We start from the raw sequence: 17,682 nt of genomic DNA, 5'->3' as shown, positions 1-17,682 counted from the left end.
ACTGGCGCATCCCTGCCGATATGCAGGGATGCGCCTGTCATTGTAAATCTGCCCCACAGTCCTGAAAAGTTTCTATAGCGTGTTTGCTGCCAAAGTATTAAAAACAGAGACCACATTAGCACATTTTAGAATCTAATTTTACTCTTCTGTACAATATTGCAAAACTGGATGAGCCGCCTTGGTTGTATGAGCCCGTGGTATTTCACCACAGGAACTGAAAGCAGAAAGTGAAGACGCCTCATTGGGCAGTTCTCGTCTGACGAGCATGTAAAGGTGTCCATCACTGGCTGCGTTTGGATTTGTCAGAGAAGACTGTAAGAACTATAAATAAACTGCCGTGAACTACACTTACCATGATGCATTTGGGAACAGTTGCAGGCATGCCGAATGGACATCACTTTTATATACTTCTCTAGAAAATGCTCTATGTCAGTCTGCAAAAGACATGGGGCATATTATCAAGGGGGTTTATCTCCGCTTTTTTGGCTTTAAAAGCCAAGAAAGCGGAGATAAAATGATCTCCCTATTACCTAGCTGTCGCTAACACCAGTTAGCGACAGTTAGTAGGAGATAGCGACCATCTTGGGCCCCACTTTGCATTTCAGTGATATTTATCACTAATGACATGCAAAGTGGGCGTGCCAAGATGTTAGCGACTGGAAACAGTCGCTAACATCGCTATCTCCTATTACCAACGTTTGGAGATATTCGCGCTAAGCGCGAATATCGCCAAAAGCTAGCACCTGCCCTGAGCAGTTCTTAGCCATGTTATCCAATGGAAGGTGGATAACATGGCTAAGAGGATTAGCTCGGTAATGCATGAATATCGCTGACTTTTCAGCGATATTCATGCATTGCGGCCGTTTTTTATCGCATTTGCGATAAACCTTGGTAAAAATCGCCGCAGCTCAGCGGTAAAATTTTGTCTCTAACCAAGCAATAGCGATAAATGCTTGGTAATATGCCCCATGAATCGGGATTACAACACATGTTTGACTAACGCTTGGTCATGTCATTGGCTACTGCAATGTGAACACAGGCTTCTGGAGGTGGTGGTAATCCCTGAAATTAATCTTTGTGCGTATTTCTCGTGTGCCATATTGTTGAGGTGGAGAGAGGACTGTAACAGAAAATAGGCCTGGGCACCAAAATAAAAGAGGCCCTTATTAGAACATCATGGGCCTTATTCATGAGGATGTGCGTCACTTTTACACCGCCGGTGCACCACTTTTTGTGACGCACCAGCGGTGTAAAAAATGTGCCTTGTTGCACCATATTTACAAAGTGACGCATCTAGGTAGATGCGTCACTTTGTAAACCCCTGCGCCACATTATACCTGCGTCAGGTATAATGTATGCAGGGGGCGTTCTGACTCAAGAAAGGGTCATAGAAGTGACGCAGTGAAATCTATAAGATTTCACTGCGCCACTTCTAGGACACAAATGCGTCAACATCTTATGCCTGCATCACAGCAGGCGTAAGACTGACTCAGGCCCTTTCACACAAGGACACATTGCTGGAGTTGCGTCACTTTTGTGACACACTCCAGCAATACGTCACTTTTGCGCCATAAAGATACGCCGGAAATACTGACGTATCTGTAACTCCTTGCGACATGATGTGTCATACAGTAAATATGACGCATCAATCATGTCGCAAGGAGGGCGCACTGAGAAGTGACGCATCGCTGCTTTCACGCAGCGATGCGTCACTTCTCATAAATGAGGCCCCAGATGTCTGTAATTATTGCAGGCAATATCTGGGAAAATTTCTGAAAAATCAACAGGGAAAACGGGCCTACCGGACCGTACAACAGGCCCACAAACAGCCAAAAAACAACAACACACACTGTCCTCTCAGACCAGCCGATTTAGCACAGCCAGATTTCACTCTAGGCCAGTCTGGCCCTGGGTAGGGATGTGTTCTGTTTTTTGTGCAGCTGTTTTTGTGATGCATTATAGCACTGTGGTATTTAGTGGTGTCAGAAATGCTGCTACATTTTTAACCAAATGCGGCACACGCCTTTTCGAATTCCCGCGACAAGCAAACATTCACTTGTGTGTAAGGTGGAAAAATTGCACTGCTCCAGCGCTTCCACGATTTAAGACAGAGGTCATCTAAAAAGACACACTGGCATTGCTTGCATTAATTGCTCGCTTTATGTGATATCGCCCAGCTCTCAAACAATGAGTTATTTGTCTAGAAAGCCAGCAGGTGGCACTGTGTGCTCATGAAAACATTCACGTAACTCACATTTTGAATCCCAGGAAGACAACCTGGAACAAGAATGTGGATCACTGTGATTGGTGAATGATTAATCATTGGTCATTAGAATATTGATCAATATCTTTCTTTAAAAATGTAAATTCCTTTGTCTTCAAAACGCCATCTCTGAATGTTCTATAAGCGCTCAAACCTTACCTTGGTTATATACACAGTGTAGAGTGTGTATGCTGACAATTATTTTTGGGGCACTAATTAAAAACTGGACGATGATTTATTACAGCGTTAATGTTAACAGCTATGTTGGAAATGTTACACCTTGTTGCCTTTTAGGCAGGCAAAACTTTATTTCGGTTCATTGAACCATAAAAGTGCAGATACAAATATTAAAACATAATAAGATGCAATCTATTCTGTTTGAATCAGATCAAGCGAATACAATGAATTTATAAGTATTATACTTTTTGTGTTTGATGTACCTGCTGTGGCAACCCTGTCAAACCTCAGCAAAAAATCCTGTGATGTAGACTAGAAGAGTCCATTGTGCCATCTGCAGAGACAGGGCTGGTAACAAATTATTTTAGCCTTAGGCCAGCATATAACACTTGAGATAGACTAATTAGGTAACTTTGATGTCTTCATAATACGTTTTGGGCCCTTCCCTGCTGCGGGCACTTAGCCCGCCCACACATGAGAGGTACCAATTTTATCGGGAGACTTTGGAGAATGCTGGGTTAGGGGAAGTTTGTGGATGCATGCAGATTCCAAAACTTTCCATCACAGAAATATGAGGAAAATGTGATTTTTTTTCAGCTACATTTGATGTTTGCAAGGGATTCTGGATAGGAAAACATTAGGAAATCCATGCAAGCCTGTGGGGGTACCCATCTGCCTCCCGGGGGGAATTCTAACTATCTGCCTCTGGGGGGGGGGGGGGGAGCGGGGGGCAGAAAGACTGTGGGATTTTTTTGTTTGAGGGGTGGGGGGGTTGCCATGCTCATTGTGGGTAGCCCCTGTAGGAGAGTAGGGTCTGCAATCCTATGATCACCCAGATTTTTGCTTTTTGCTTCACTGGTTTACGACTTTCCCTGGCTGTGGGCCTGCTAATCAGACCCACAGCCTAGCTGTTCTCTCTACTCCAAATTGTACCCAGGTACTGAATTGGCACTGGGCCCTCTCCAAGTCCCTGTACCCAGGGCTGAGGTGCACCCAGAGGTCTCCCAGGGGCTGCAGCATGTATTATGCCACCCCTGGGCTGACTAACTAAATCAGACACAACTGGCTGCTTGACAGCTGGGGCAGAGTGGCGTACTCACCCTCTGCTGTAGATATAGTATTCCTATATCTAAACCTAAATGGACACACAGATCTCCTATCAGTCACTCCTATGGCAGGCCTTGACAATCCTGAAGGCAGAGTGCTTGGAATCGTGTGAGATGGTGCTCTGGCATGAGCTGAGCCTGTCTGCGGCTTTCGGGATCTATCCCTTAGCCGTTTCCATGATATCGCATACCATATACTCTTAAGTGCATTATAATCCTCGCGGTTATATGCCAACTCTGGTATCGCTTTATTAAAACATGTCGAGTAAGGTGTCATACGAATTGGAATACTAACCCCTCGCCAATTCTGGCGACGGGGTTAGCATTCCACCCTTCTAGAGGGACACGACATGTATGTAACCTATAACCCCGGTTAAAGTCAAACAGAGCCTTAGCTCCACAAAATGGATGCTGCCACCGAGACACAAGTCTGCCCTCCTGCTGCTGGGAGTCCTCCCAGAGCAGGAGGCAAGGACAAAGGGTTTCCTGCCAGGGGCGGTGCCAGCACCGTCCCAGACAGGGTTTTGTGTATTCTAGGTAGGCAGGGCTTCAGAGGAAGGTGACTGCAAGTGGCACCCCGGTGCTCACTGTGCATAGGCCGGCTTGAACCAGTTCCAGGGGCACACCAGACCCTGGGCTGGAGAAAGCCCGCCAAAGGAGAGGGGTGTAACCACCCCCCTCCTGGTCCCACCCATAGGGCAGGACTTAGTCGCGTGCCAGCCCCTTTTTGCAGGATAAAGGTAGGAACTGGCCCCCTTCCAAACCAGATCATCTTTGAATCCTGAAACTACTTTCCACGAAAGGAACTCAAGACTTCTTCCCAAGATTCTCCCTTGTGACTAAGGAGTAGTCACCCTGCAGCAGCAGGCACCAACCAAGCATCGCGGTTTGTTGCCAGTCTCTCCTTCGGATCAAGACTGCTCCAGCATGACGAGAACCGGCTTCCCTGGTACCTCTGACCTCAACCTACATCATCAGCCCAGCTGTGATCCGTGGGTGCGACGAGACCTCGAGGGACCGGCCATCTTCAGAACTGCACGACGCTTGTCCAGCACGACCACCGAGTGACCCTCGACCGAGTGCTTTGGGGTAAGAGAAGCCGCGACCCTGAGCAGCTCCAGCACCGAAGTTCAGCCCCCCTGCATCCACGAGATCTGCGTGGGGCCCTTCTGCTTTTTGCTGCTCACCGCGTTGTCCAGGTCGCTTGCCCGATGGCTAGTGGCCCTCTCACGACGCTCCACGACGACAACCACTGCTGGTCTGGTTGCTCCAGACTAGCCCTTGCTCCCCTCCAAAAGAGGAGCACCCTGGACCCTCCTGGTCCACTCAAGACGCCATTTTAGGTCCACCGCGTGGGCCTTGCATTTGCCAAGACTTGTTGCCCAATCCTGGGTCCAGCGACGTCGACAGCAAGTACCTTCGTGGGACAGCTCGCACCTCCATCCTGGTCGCCGACAACGCCTCCTGGTCCGAGAGACTGCAGAGCCCAGCAGCGCCCACTCACCTGGCTGAGGTGACTTCGTCCGGTGCCATCCTGGTGCCCACTCAAATCACTGGCTAGTGATTCAGAACTTGGTCCCCTCTGCTTACAGGTTTCTTCTTCCCTGATCCAGGCTTGGATCACCACGAACTTTCTTCACTGGCCGCCTGCCAGCAACTTCTTCTTCAGGCTCCTGGTTCTTCAACGAGGGTTTCCGACGCAACTTCAACCCTATGCAGCCGCAGCCCCTGGGCTAGGTAACCTGAGTACTCCGGTGCTCCAGCATAGTCCAACACCCTAAGTGTTCGGATCCACTCCCGTTTTCGACCCACCTAGTCGGGTTCGCCCGAGAACAGTAACTTTGCAATTACTAGCATCCATAGACTTTTTCCCGCCTTACGCGTGAGAGTTCCCACTCTGCACACGACGTCCCCAGGCCTCCTGCTCCTAACCTAAGTGTTTAGTATTGTAGGCCTAGCGATTCTAAAGTCTAGAAAAGTATTACTTACCTGCTAGTAATTTCGCATTCCACTTTCATAGTATATGGTTTTTCGTGCCCCTCGGGCATCTGTGTAAATTGTGCGACTTTTCAGTGTTTCTTTAAGAGTTTTGTTGTGTGCTTAGCTCCCTGTCTCATAAAGAGCCAGGGTAGTCCTGTTATAAATAAATACACTTTATTTTTGATAACAACTTGTGTGGTGTCCTTTCACTTGGTGTTCAAGGGGTAATGTGATGGTAAAACAGCTGGCTTAACACGCCCTCTAGAGTCTTAGCCTTAGACTGCTCGTATCCATGCTACTAGGATAGCTGGTCTATAAGGTTGACTTACAACCAATCATCAATAAGGGTTGTTTGGACTGATACATAGTGATCACTAGAATAGTGAGCACTGCATATCAGGCCAACTTCTCACATTGGTGGCAGCGGTTGGGATTTGAGCTTGCTGTTGTTTTACCACACATATCCTAAGAATATCATTTGAAAGATCACATAAGTACTGAGGTACATATAACTTAGCTTAGAATACTCTGAGTTCTACTGAACCAGCTGTTGTAGCTCCTAGGGCCTAGCACACCCTAAACTACAACTCTAGCAAGGGATCAGTAGGCAAACATATAGTGTAGGTAAGTGCACCACTTACACCTCACTAGAAAAGCATGTCTACCCAGGGAGAGTCTACTGAGACCCCCCTTGTGGTTATTGACCCTCCACAGGTCACTTCAAGATATGCAGCTCTCAGTTTCCAGGAGATGAGCCAAGTGTGTACCTCCAGGAAACTGAAACAGGGGTCTAACCCCACCATTCCCTTTCTGATAGGCCTCTTAGAGACTTATGATGCGAGAAAGATTTCTCAGCTACATGGGAATATGCCAGCCTTAGAGGGTACCTCTGGGGATCCAGACCTCCCCAACACTGCCAATGCAGTTGAGGAGGAGGATCAAGAGGAACTCTCTGGGGATGAGGTAGACAAAGGTCTTGAGGTAGTCAGAAGGCTAACCAGGGCCAACTTAGACTTACTTGGGCTAGGATCTGGGGGACCCCCAGTACTGACCCGAAGTGGGCCTAACCTTGGAGTTAGGAGAGATAGATCTCTTTCTAGGGACTCCAATAGATCTCTGCACTCTAATGCCTCTTCTCAGAGGAGAAGGAACTCTCCCCAGAGGAGATTGACTTCCCCCCAGAGAATAGAGCATGAAGCTAGAATGAGACAGGCTGCTCTGAGGATTGAAAGGGAAGAACTTGCCCTGGCCAAAGAAAAGCTTGCCTTTGCTAGAGAGCAGCAGATGAGTGGGATAGTTCCCACTGGTGGCAGCAATCTCCCAAGAGATAGAGAGAAGGGTTTAGATACTAAACACCTGACGGAGATTGTGCCCCCCTTTAAACAAGGGGATGACATCCAGAAATGGATGGCTGCTTTGGAGAGGGCCTGCACTGTGCAGTGCATTCCCCAGAGTCAGTGGGCAGCTATACTGTGGCTCTCCTTTGATGGTAAAGGTAGAGATAAGCTCCTCACTACAAGAGTAGAGGATGCTAACAATTACCAGGTCATGAAAAATACACTGGTTGATGGGTTTGGTTTAACCACTGAGCAGTACAGGTTGCTGTTCAGAGACACCCAGAAAACTCAGTCTCAGGACTGGTCTGACTTTGTGGATTGTGCCACTAAGGCTTTGGAGGGCTGGTTGCTGGGTAGCAAGGTTACTGATTACACAGGATTGTATAATCTGATGATGAGAGAACAAATTTTAAATAATTGTCAGAACCAGTTGTTGCACCAGCACCTTGTTGATTCAGATCTGACCTCTCCCCAAGAATTGGGAAAGAAGGCAGACAAATGGGTCAGAACAAGGATCAAGCAGAACCAGAACCAGAACCAGAACCAGAACCAGGGTGGTCAGAAGAAAGCAGACCAGAAGGGTAATACTAAGAATGAACAAAATGACCAGAAGTCTTCACCAGGTCCCAACAAACCAAAGAGGGTGGGGGTCAGGCTTCCCAGAAGAAGAAGACTCAAGAAGGCCAGTCAAAAAGGTGGTGCCAGTACTGTAAAAGTAAGTCTCACTGGTTTAGTGAGTGCACCAAAAGAGGAGGGCAAACTCCTACCACTACAGCCCCTAAGGCAACTGCACCCCCTAGTACAGTCAGTAGTGGTAGTGCACCTCCCAAGGCATTAGTTGGGTTAACCTTGGGAACTGAGGGGTCTGACAACTTAGTTGGCACACTCACTCAGGCTGTCCTTGTCTGTACAGGGGATATGGATATGTCCCCTGAAGTAAGTCCCAATACTTTGGGCAAATACAGGCAGACACCTTTGATAAATGTCAAAATGGCTCAGGCCTATAGGGACACTTGTGCCAGTGTCACCATGGTGACACCTAACCTTGTGGACCCTGGACAGATCATGCCAGGTACAGATTTCCTGGTGACCAATGCCAGCAACGTCACTACCAGTCATAGTATGGCGATTGTTGCTTTCTCCTGGGGAGGGGTAAGTGGCCAAAAGAAAGTTGTGGTTAGTTCAGACCTCCCAGTGGATTGTTTGTTGGGCAATGATTTGGAGTCATCCCTATGGTCAGAAGTGAAGCAGAGGACTCACATGGAAATGTTAGGCTTGCCAGCACATGTGCTTGCTGTGACTAGGTCACAGGCCAGAAGATGCCCCACTGAACAGGTGCTGGATCCTGGAAGAATTGACCAGACACCTTCCAAGAAGAAGAGCAGTAGGGTTAAGGCTTTGCCTTCCCCCTTGCCCCAGGTTGAGGATCAAGTCTCTGAGGAGGCTGATCTGAGAGAGCTGAGGGAAACTGAGCCTAAAGAGCTTGAACTTGATCAAGTTGAGTTTCTGGGCTCAGGGGGACCATCCAGAGAAGACCTGGGGAAGGCACAGTTAGACTGCCCTTCCCTTGAACCCCTCAGACAGCAGGCTGCTGCTGAGGCTGCAGGGAATGCCACAGGTGCCCACAGGGTATACTGGGAAGATGGACTCCTGTACTCTGAGTCAAGAGACCCCAAGCCTGGTGCAACCAGGAGGCTGGTCATCCCCTTGTCTCTGAGAGGTTTCCTTCTCACCTTGGCCCATGAGATTCCCCTTGCAGGTCACTTAGGTCAGACAAAGACTTGGGACAGGCTTGTCTCACACTTTCACTGGCCCCACATGAATGAGAATACCAAGGAGTTTTGTCGCTCCTGTGTCACTTGCCAAGCCAGTGGTAAGTCAGGTGGCACAACAAAGGCCCCCCTCATACCACTACCTGTGGTGGGGGTTCCCTTTGAAAGAGTGGGGATTGACATTGTTGGTCCAATGGAACCCCAGACAGCATCAGGGCACAAGTTTATACTGGTGGTGGTGGACCATGCCACCAGGTATCCTGAAGCTATTCCACTTAGGACCACTACAGCACCTGTAGTGGCAAGGGCCCTAGTTGGAGTGTTCTCCAGAGTGGGCTTCCCTAAGGAGGTCGTTTCTGACAGGGGTGCAAACTTTATGTCAGGATATCTGACTGCAATGTGGAAGGAGTGTGGTGTGAACTACAAGTTCACCACACCCTATCACCCACAATGCAATGGGCTTGTTGAGAGATTCAACAGGACCCTCAAAGGGATGATTCATGGACTACCTGAAACTCTTAGGAGAAGATGGGATGTCCTGATCCCCTGCCTCTTGTTTGCTTACAGAGAGGTCCCACAGAAGGGGGTTGGCTACAGCCCTTTTGAACTTCTGTATGGGCATCCTGTAAGAGGACCCCTGTGTTTGGTGAAGGAAGGATGGGAGAGACCTCTCAAAAAGCCTGCAACCAACATAGTGGACTATGTACTTGGTCTCCGCTCCAGGATGGCTGAATACATGGAGAAGGCATCCAAAAACCTAGAGGCCAGCCAAAAACTCCAAAAAGCTTGGCATGACCAGAAGGCTGTCCTGACTGTGTACCAGCCTGGACAGAAGGTGTGGGTGCTGGAGCCAGTGGCCCCAGCAGCACTCAAAGACAAATGGTCTGGGCCCCACACCATCATTGAGCAAAAGGGAGAGGTCACCTACCTGGTGGACCTTGGAACTCCCAGGAGCCCTCTCAGAGTGCTCCATGTGAATAGGCTCAAAGCATATGTCGACAGGAAGGACATGAGCTTGCTCATGGCCATAGATGAGGGACAGGAGGAAGAGAGTGACCCTCTCCCAGACCTGCTCACTCAGAATCCTGATGATGGATCAGTAGATGGTGTTGTCTTTTGTGGCAGCCTCTCTGAACATCAGCAACAGGATTGTAGACAAGTTCTGCAATCCTTTAGACATATGTTCTCTCTGACACCCAGCCAAACCCATGAGGTTGACACTGGGGACAGTCTGCCTGTCAAGAGTAAAATCTACAGACAGCCTGATCATGTTAGAGACTGCATCAAAACTGAAGTGCAAAAATGTTGGAGCTGGGAGTCATTGAGCCCTCAGATAGCCCTTGGGCTAGCCCAGTAGTTCTAGTGCCAAAGCCTCACACCCAGGGTGGTAAGAAAGAGATGAGGTTCTGCGTAGACTACAGAGTGCTATAGACTACAGCTAGTGGCCCTCTCACGACGCTCCACGACGACAACCACTGCTGGTCTGGTTGCTCCAGACTAGCCCTTGCTCCCCTCCAAAAGAGGAGCACCCTGGACCCTCCTGGTCCACTCAAGACGCCATTTTAGGTCCACCGCGTGGGCCTTGCATTTGCCAAGACTTGTTGCCCAATCCTGGGTCCAGCGGCGTAGACAGCAAGTACCTTCGTGGGACAGCTCGCACCTCCATCCTGGTCGCCGACAACGCCTCCTGGTCCGAGAGACTGCAGAGCCCAGCAGCGCCCACTCACCTGGCTGAGGTGACTTCGTCCGGTGCCATCCTGGTGCCCACTCAAATCACTGGCTAGTGATTCAGAACTTGGTCCCCTCTGCTAACAGGTTTCTTCTTCCCTGATCCAGGCTTGGATCACCACGAACTTTCTTCACTGGCCGCCTGCCAGCAACTTCTTCTTCAGGCTCCTGGTTCTTCAACGAGGGTTTCCGACGCAACTTCAACCCTATGCAGCCGCAGCCCCTGGGCTAGGTAACCTGAGTACTCCGGTGCTCCAGCATAGTCCAACACCCTAAGTGTTCGGATCCACTCCCGTTTTCGACCCACCTAGTCGGGTTCGCCCGAGAACAGTAACTTTGCAATTACTAGCATCCATAGACTTTTTCCCGCCTTGAGCGTGAGAGTTCCCACTCTGCACACGACGTCCCCAGGCCTCCTGCTCCTAACCTAAGTGTTTAGTATTGTAGGCCTAGCGATTCTAAATTCTAGAAAAGTATTACTTACCTTCTAGTAATTTCGCATTCCACTTTCATAGTATATGGTTTTTCGTGCCCCTCGGGCATCTGTGTAAATTGTGCGACTTTTCAGTGTTTCTTTAAGAGTTTTGTTGTGTGCTTAGCTCCCTGTCTCATAAAGAGCCAGGGTAGTCCTGTTATAAATAAATACACTTTATTTTTGATAACAACTTGTGTGGTGTCCTTTCACTTGGTGTTCAAGGGGTAATGTGATGGTAAAACAGCTGGCTTAACACGCCCTCTAGAGTCTTAGCCTTAGACTGCTCGTATCCATGCTACTAGGATAGCTGGTCTATAAGGTTGACTTACAACCAATCATCAATAAGGGTTGTTTGGACTGATACATAGTGATCACTAGAATAGTGAGCACTGCATATCAGGCCAACTTCTCACAGCCCCTACCCCTGTATATATACATTATTTAAAAAATCCCTGGTGCCTAGTATGCTTCCCCCCCCCGGGGGCAGATTGGGAGCTATTGCCCCCAACTGCTTCCCAGGGGGAGCAGAAGACTGGAATTTTGGGGTGTAAGGGGGCATTGCCATGCTCATTTTAGGCAGCCTCACCCCTATATACATAAAAATAAAAAATCCCTAGTGCCTAGTGTACTTTCTGCCCCCCCCCCCCCACTTCCCGGGGGGACAGATTGGGGGCTATTGCCCCTTCTGCCTTCCAGGGAGGGCAGAAAGACTGGAATTTGGGAGGGGATGGGGCATTGCCATGCCCATTTTTTGCAGCCCCACCCCTATATAATTTTTTTTTAAATCCCTAGAGTCTAGTGCGCTTTCTGCCCCCTCGGAGGGACAGATCAGGGGCTATTGCCCCCAGCAGCCTTCTGGGGGACAGAAAGACTGTGGAATTTGGGAGGGATGGGGGCATTGCCAAACCCATTCTGGGCAGCCCCACCCATATATACATTATTTCAAAAAATCCCAGGTGCGTTTAGTGCTTTCTGCCCCCCCCCCGGGGGTGCCCCCATCTGCCTCCCAGGGGGGCAGAAAGACTGGAATTTTGGGGGTTAGGGGTATTGGCCAGCCTATTTTGGGCAGCCCCCACCCCTATACACATTAAAAAAAAAACATCCAGGTGCCCAGTATGCGATTGACCCCATCTGAATCCCAGGGGGGGGCAGAAAGACTGTTGAATTTGGGAGGGGGTGGGGCATTGTAATGTCCATTTTGGCAGCCCCCACCCCTATATACATACAAATAAAAAATCCCTGGTGCCTAGTATGCTTTCTGCCCCACGCCGGGACTGCAGATCGGGGCTAATGCCCCCATCTGCCTCCGGGGGGGGGGGCTGAAAGACTGTGGAATTTGGGGGGCATTGGCATGCTCATTTTGGGCAGCCCCTGCCCCTATAGATCCCTGGTGCCTAATGTGTTTTCCGCAACCCCCCCCGTGGGGGGGGGGGGGAGGGGGGGTGGCGGAAAGACTTAATGTGTGCAAAATAATGGGGGGAGTAAAAGGCCTTGCCCAGGGGGCTGTTCCCCACTCCCTGGTGCCTAGTGAGTGGATCCCTGTTAGTGGATTGCCCTCCTGAGGCGATCCCCAAGCGGGGATCCACTAGGGAGGGGTACCAGTGGAAAGGGACGACTCTTAAACTCTCCCATCTGCCTCGGTGGTTAGGGGGCTGAGATAGCCCACTGAGGCAATGAAACTGCAACTTGTTTTCAGTTTCTCCGAAATGACATCAGAGTGACGTGCGCGCCGATCGTCATTTTGGAGAAATGATCAGAACACCCTCGGGAGCTGGGGAAGCTCCCTAGCACATGAGCACTGGTGCGTTGGACAACTCCTGGCCATCCGACCCACCGAAGTTGATAAGATGAATTAGAACAATGAATTGAGAGCTCTATTGAAAACAGTGGAGTGTCCCAGGCTTCTAATGGCCGTCCGGTATGCGCCCGGAACTCCAACATTCCAATGTTTGTTCACAGCTGTTGCTGTGAACAAAAGGCCTCATGGAGCCCGAGGGGATTTCAATCCCCTCAGGCTTCGTGAGGCCTTTGTTTTACAAATTAGAACAGTCTACCCAAATTAGAACATTCTGCCCTCTAGGGGCGGAATGTTCTAATAGCCTTAGAGCCCTCCATAGCGGGCTCTACCGGCCATTAAAGGTCTGCTCCTTTGTTAAAGGCCCTCGCCTTCGGTTCTGGAATTTAACATTGGAGCAAGCCTTTAGTGGCCGGTAGAGCCCGCTACAGAGGGCTCTAAGGCTATATTGGAACATTGGAATCTTGAGTGTGCCATTGAAGACTCCATAGTGGTTCAGGACCAATAATAGCTGGTATAAACAGTCTGCTTCAACATTCCAATGCTTGTCTTTCTGTTTCTTAGAATATTCTACACTGAATGGGTGGAATGTTCTAATAACCTTACAGCTGTTGTGCCTCGGGCAGCACCACTTGTTAAAGGCAATCGCCCTCATTATAGGCTAGAGCTGAATCCGGGTTCAGGGCCTTTAACAAGCAGTATAACCCACGGCAGCAGGCCATAAGGCAATATCGAGCTTGAGTAATTTAGTACATAGCAATTTTCTAAACAATAACATTTTTGGTTACGGTGTAGGTATGCGGCTATCACTGCACATTCTACAAACCGCAAGACAATTCTCCACCTCCACTCCAACACAGAATGAAACAATGTGAGTGAAGCAAATGGGGAATAATATAAAAATAAAAATGGTGAGGGCAAGTTGGGGGGAGGGGGTGTTGAAGGGATCCCCTCCCAAATAAACTAGGTGCACTGGGAGTGAACTCCCAACCCAGTAAACATAAAAAAAATATAAGCCAGACCATGAAATCAGGGGCAGTTCTGGAGCATGTCCTGCCCCATGATGACGCTGCCCTTTCCCGAACAAGGTAAAAGGGTCAAAAGATGGATGGCTTAAAAATCACAAACACGGTACGTAGAGTAGGGGGGAAAGTAACAGCAAAGCAGCATTCTCACTGTGGGAGACTCGTCAACCAAAAATATGCGTTGGTGGATTTCCCGCAGTGCGATATCCTAGTATCCAAGGTATACATCATGGCAATATGCATCCTTCATTTAACTTAAGTATACATTCATGATATCATGGACAGGGAATATCCAAACAGACTTTTTGAGGAAATATAAAAAGTGGTTATATAATTAAATACGAATATTCACTCAACTTCGAAATCAAAGAGTAACATTTGCTGAACGAAGGGCCTATTGTATCTTCATTTATCCAGCTATGTTTCCCTGGCGCAGTCCGCGTGGTCACAGAGTTTGCATTCAAAACCGCCTTTGGATCCTTGCGGAAGCGCAAGAGATCTTCTCATTTGTAAATATTGGATCCATGGCCCCTCCTGGCCCAACCTTCACCTGTCTGCACCTCTTCCACAGTCTCCCACCTTAAACTTCCTCCAAATAATTATTCAAACTTGTGGTTGCCTGAAAGTCATTTTCGTGTACATACACAGGCTTGTACAGTGAACTTGGCCCTCCTTCTTGGGATAATGGAGGACCAGGATGTTTCTCCTGGAATGGGGAATAACACGCAGACTCAGGAATATTGGGTGCAATTATGCATGTTTTTACCTCTCCAGTGGACATTAAGAGGCCCTATCCACACACATTTGCCACCTGCTTGAAGCTGGTGACAAATGTGTTGTGGGCTTTTCTTTTGGCTGTGGTGTAGGAGAAGGGGCGGGTGGCTGCACCGGGGCAGTGAAGATTTTGTGTCAGCTGGGAGGAAATTTTTCGGTAGTATCTGAGTGGGCATGAGCTGGGCACAGCAGCTGCTCCCAGCCCCTGTAACCTTGCACCAAGCCCAAGTCTAGTGTTTCTGGGCCCGAACTATCAGATCTGGAGTTATAGGGCCTTGATAATTCCAGGTCCTGAGACACCAGGAAATTCAGAATTGGCAAGAGCAATACCAAACTCCTCTCTCTGGGCAATTAACAATGAAGCACTGTCAGTGCCTAATTTGTAAAAAGCATTGGTGTAGGAACTGACCGCTGGTGCAGTTGAATGCCAAGGTTGTGGAATATCAATGCTGCCTAGTCTTGATTGTAGCTTATGCCTCTTTTTTCCACCTACTTGCAGTTCCTGTCACTTTATATCATTGTTGTGTTTTTTTTTTTTATCCCTGCTATCTCCCTTTGTCCTTGCTTTCCAAATTTCCTGTTTCTTCTTCTTTCTTCTATTTCTTCCTTTGTGTTTCTTGGTCAAAGCCTGATTATGACGAATGATTTCCATCCTCAACAAATGAGTGGCAGTGCCACAACCATATGCAAAAATTCGGCATTGAAACTGACCTCAGCCTTAAGAAGCATGTATTAGGGTTACAGAGATTATGTGCATCTGAATGGCCCATGCTGCAATTCATAGCCACGTTCCATCCATACAGTATAGCAAAAAAGAGCCACATCAAATGCAGCCCTGTTGTGTCCATATCCTTGACACTTAGGGAAGTTCATTAGTCTGAACATGTGTGTTCTCATAGGAGCCAGGGAACCTCCATGCAATACATGGAAATGCACCCTCCTAAAGCATTGAAGACACTCTTAGGATGTGCATAATCCTAGAACCGTTAAGTAGCAATCAGCTCTAGTTTCATATGTGCTTAAAGATATCCAATTCCCTGGATAGCCCTCTTCATACATGTGACCTCACTCAGTACAACCAGTCCCAAACTTCAAATGTAGAAAAGCTTGCATGCTTTGACCCACCAGAGGCTATCTTCACTCTGGAATAGATATGTTAGAAGCCCCAACCTCTTATCCACTCTACGCCCGTCTCTGGAGATGGCAGTCTCAGGGCTCTCACAGACTGTGAGCCCTTCAAGTAGCCTATCATGCTTTGTTGTATAATGGTCTTGTAACCGTCAGGCAACTTGATGGACAAGATCAGGGCACACTGAATTTTGGTATAAGCGTTGACTAGATCAAAGCCATAATTCCATTATTTGCTCATTTAGGGCCTGATTTAGAGTTTGGCAGAGAGAGTACTCTGTCACAACGGTGTCATTTAGAGTCGGGCGGACCTTCGGTATGTCAACGATAGAGAATTTCCATCTCCACTGCCGACATACACCTCCGATGGCACAAAAGAGTAATAAGAGTAATGGCAGTCGGAGGTTTTAACATTTGTCCATGTGCCTTATTTAGAATGGATGAACAAATGACAAGTTTACACTGTCCATCACCACCAGGTTTTAGGTAAGGGACAGTCAAAACTTTAAAAAGACGTTCATGCCATGGTAGAAAACTACCATGGCGAGAGGGTAATCTTTTTTTTTAATTTCAGAAAAAATATCCTGCTTTGGGATTTTGTTTTTGAAAATAAAAAAAGTTAAAAGTTTGACATACGGCTTTGTCATATTGACTGAGCCATCCTTCAAACTTTCAAATCATTTACAAGAACCGTCGTTATGGAGGTTCCTGTAAATACAAGAGCTGTCCGCTGGGCTGGCCGACATCTCTAAATTTGGCAGGCGGAGTACCCTCGCCATGGCTGGAGTAAAGTACTCCGCCATGGCAACGGTACTCAATCCATCCACCAAAGTCAAAATCAAGACTTAAGCCACACTTCATCTTGCGCCTATTCACCACTAAGCAGTTTCTTCAGTCAATGCCCATTGACTTTGCATGAAACCTCCATCCACTGTTTGCTTCAGTTTGATGTCTCCACCTTTCCAGAGAAGAACGAGCAGCAAAGATTGGTAATTTTTTGTGATTGTCATAAAGCTCTATGGAAGATCTTTAAATCTTTTGAAGGTTGATAAGCTTTTCTCATGCCTACACAAGCATTGCATTTTTAGAATAATCCCACAAAACCTTATCTTTAACAAAATGGTTCTGCATAAGACATATTTCACAGAAAACAAAAGGGCCCAATTACAACTACAACTCGCAGGTTCAAAATGGACACAAAGTTACCCAGATTTTCTACCATTCCAAGATGCATAAACTGACATTTTATAATATCTGACTTCTCGATTTGAAGCATGTTTTATCTGGTGAAAATCAGGAGGGCACAGATGTGACTGACACATTTTTTGAATAACTTGTAATCTAATATTGAACACAAAATTAGGTTTAGCACCACACCGGTAACCACAGCCTATATCTTCTTCTCCTCTGCAATACCACTGTTCGTAGAAAGCATTTGGCATCTTAACTGTGCTCTTTTTGATCATTACTTATCTATGTAATATGAACCATTTCCGAAGATATCTTTACATGTGGGTAACAGACCAAAGGTTGTATCTTACACACTTAGCCTTGTCTGTGATATGATTCTTATTATTTATTCTTACTGGTATCTTTATGGCAGCCTCACCAACCTGGGCAGATGCTTCGTTTTAAAATGATACGAACAGATAGATAATGTCCGTAATCTCGCGCCACACGGATTCTAATCCATAATCCTCCTGCTTCGGATCAGGAGATTCTCTTCACTGGCACCGTCGGCTAGATAAACCTCCACAGTAATCCTAATCCATAATACTCCCACTTCCAATCAAAAGGTTCTCTCAGTCAGTATCATACGCTAGATAATCCTCCACATGGATCCTAATCCATAATCCTCCCGCTTCCAATCAAGAGGTTCTCTTTGCAAGTACTATTGGCTAGATAACCCTCTGCATGGATGCTAATCCATAATCCAGCCTCTTTCGCTCAAGAGCGTCTATCCAGTAGTATCGTTGGCAAGATAACCCTCTATACAGATCCTAATCCATAATTCTACCGCTTCCAATCAAGAGGTTCTCTCTTCTAATATAATTGGATAGATAACCCTACCACGGGATCCTAATCCATATCCAGCTGCTTTCGATCCAGATATTCTCTCTGA

Source organism: Lissotriton helveticus, chromosome 6 (assembly GCF_964261635.1).
Source record: "Lissotriton helveticus chromosome 6, aLisHel1.1, whole genome shotgun sequence".
Taxonomy (NCBI): domain Eukaryota; kingdom Metazoa; phylum Chordata; class Amphibia; order Caudata; family Salamandridae; genus Lissotriton; species Lissotriton helveticus.
The sequence above is the reverse complement of the archived record's forward strand: the minus strand, read 5'-3'. Positions refer to the sequence as shown.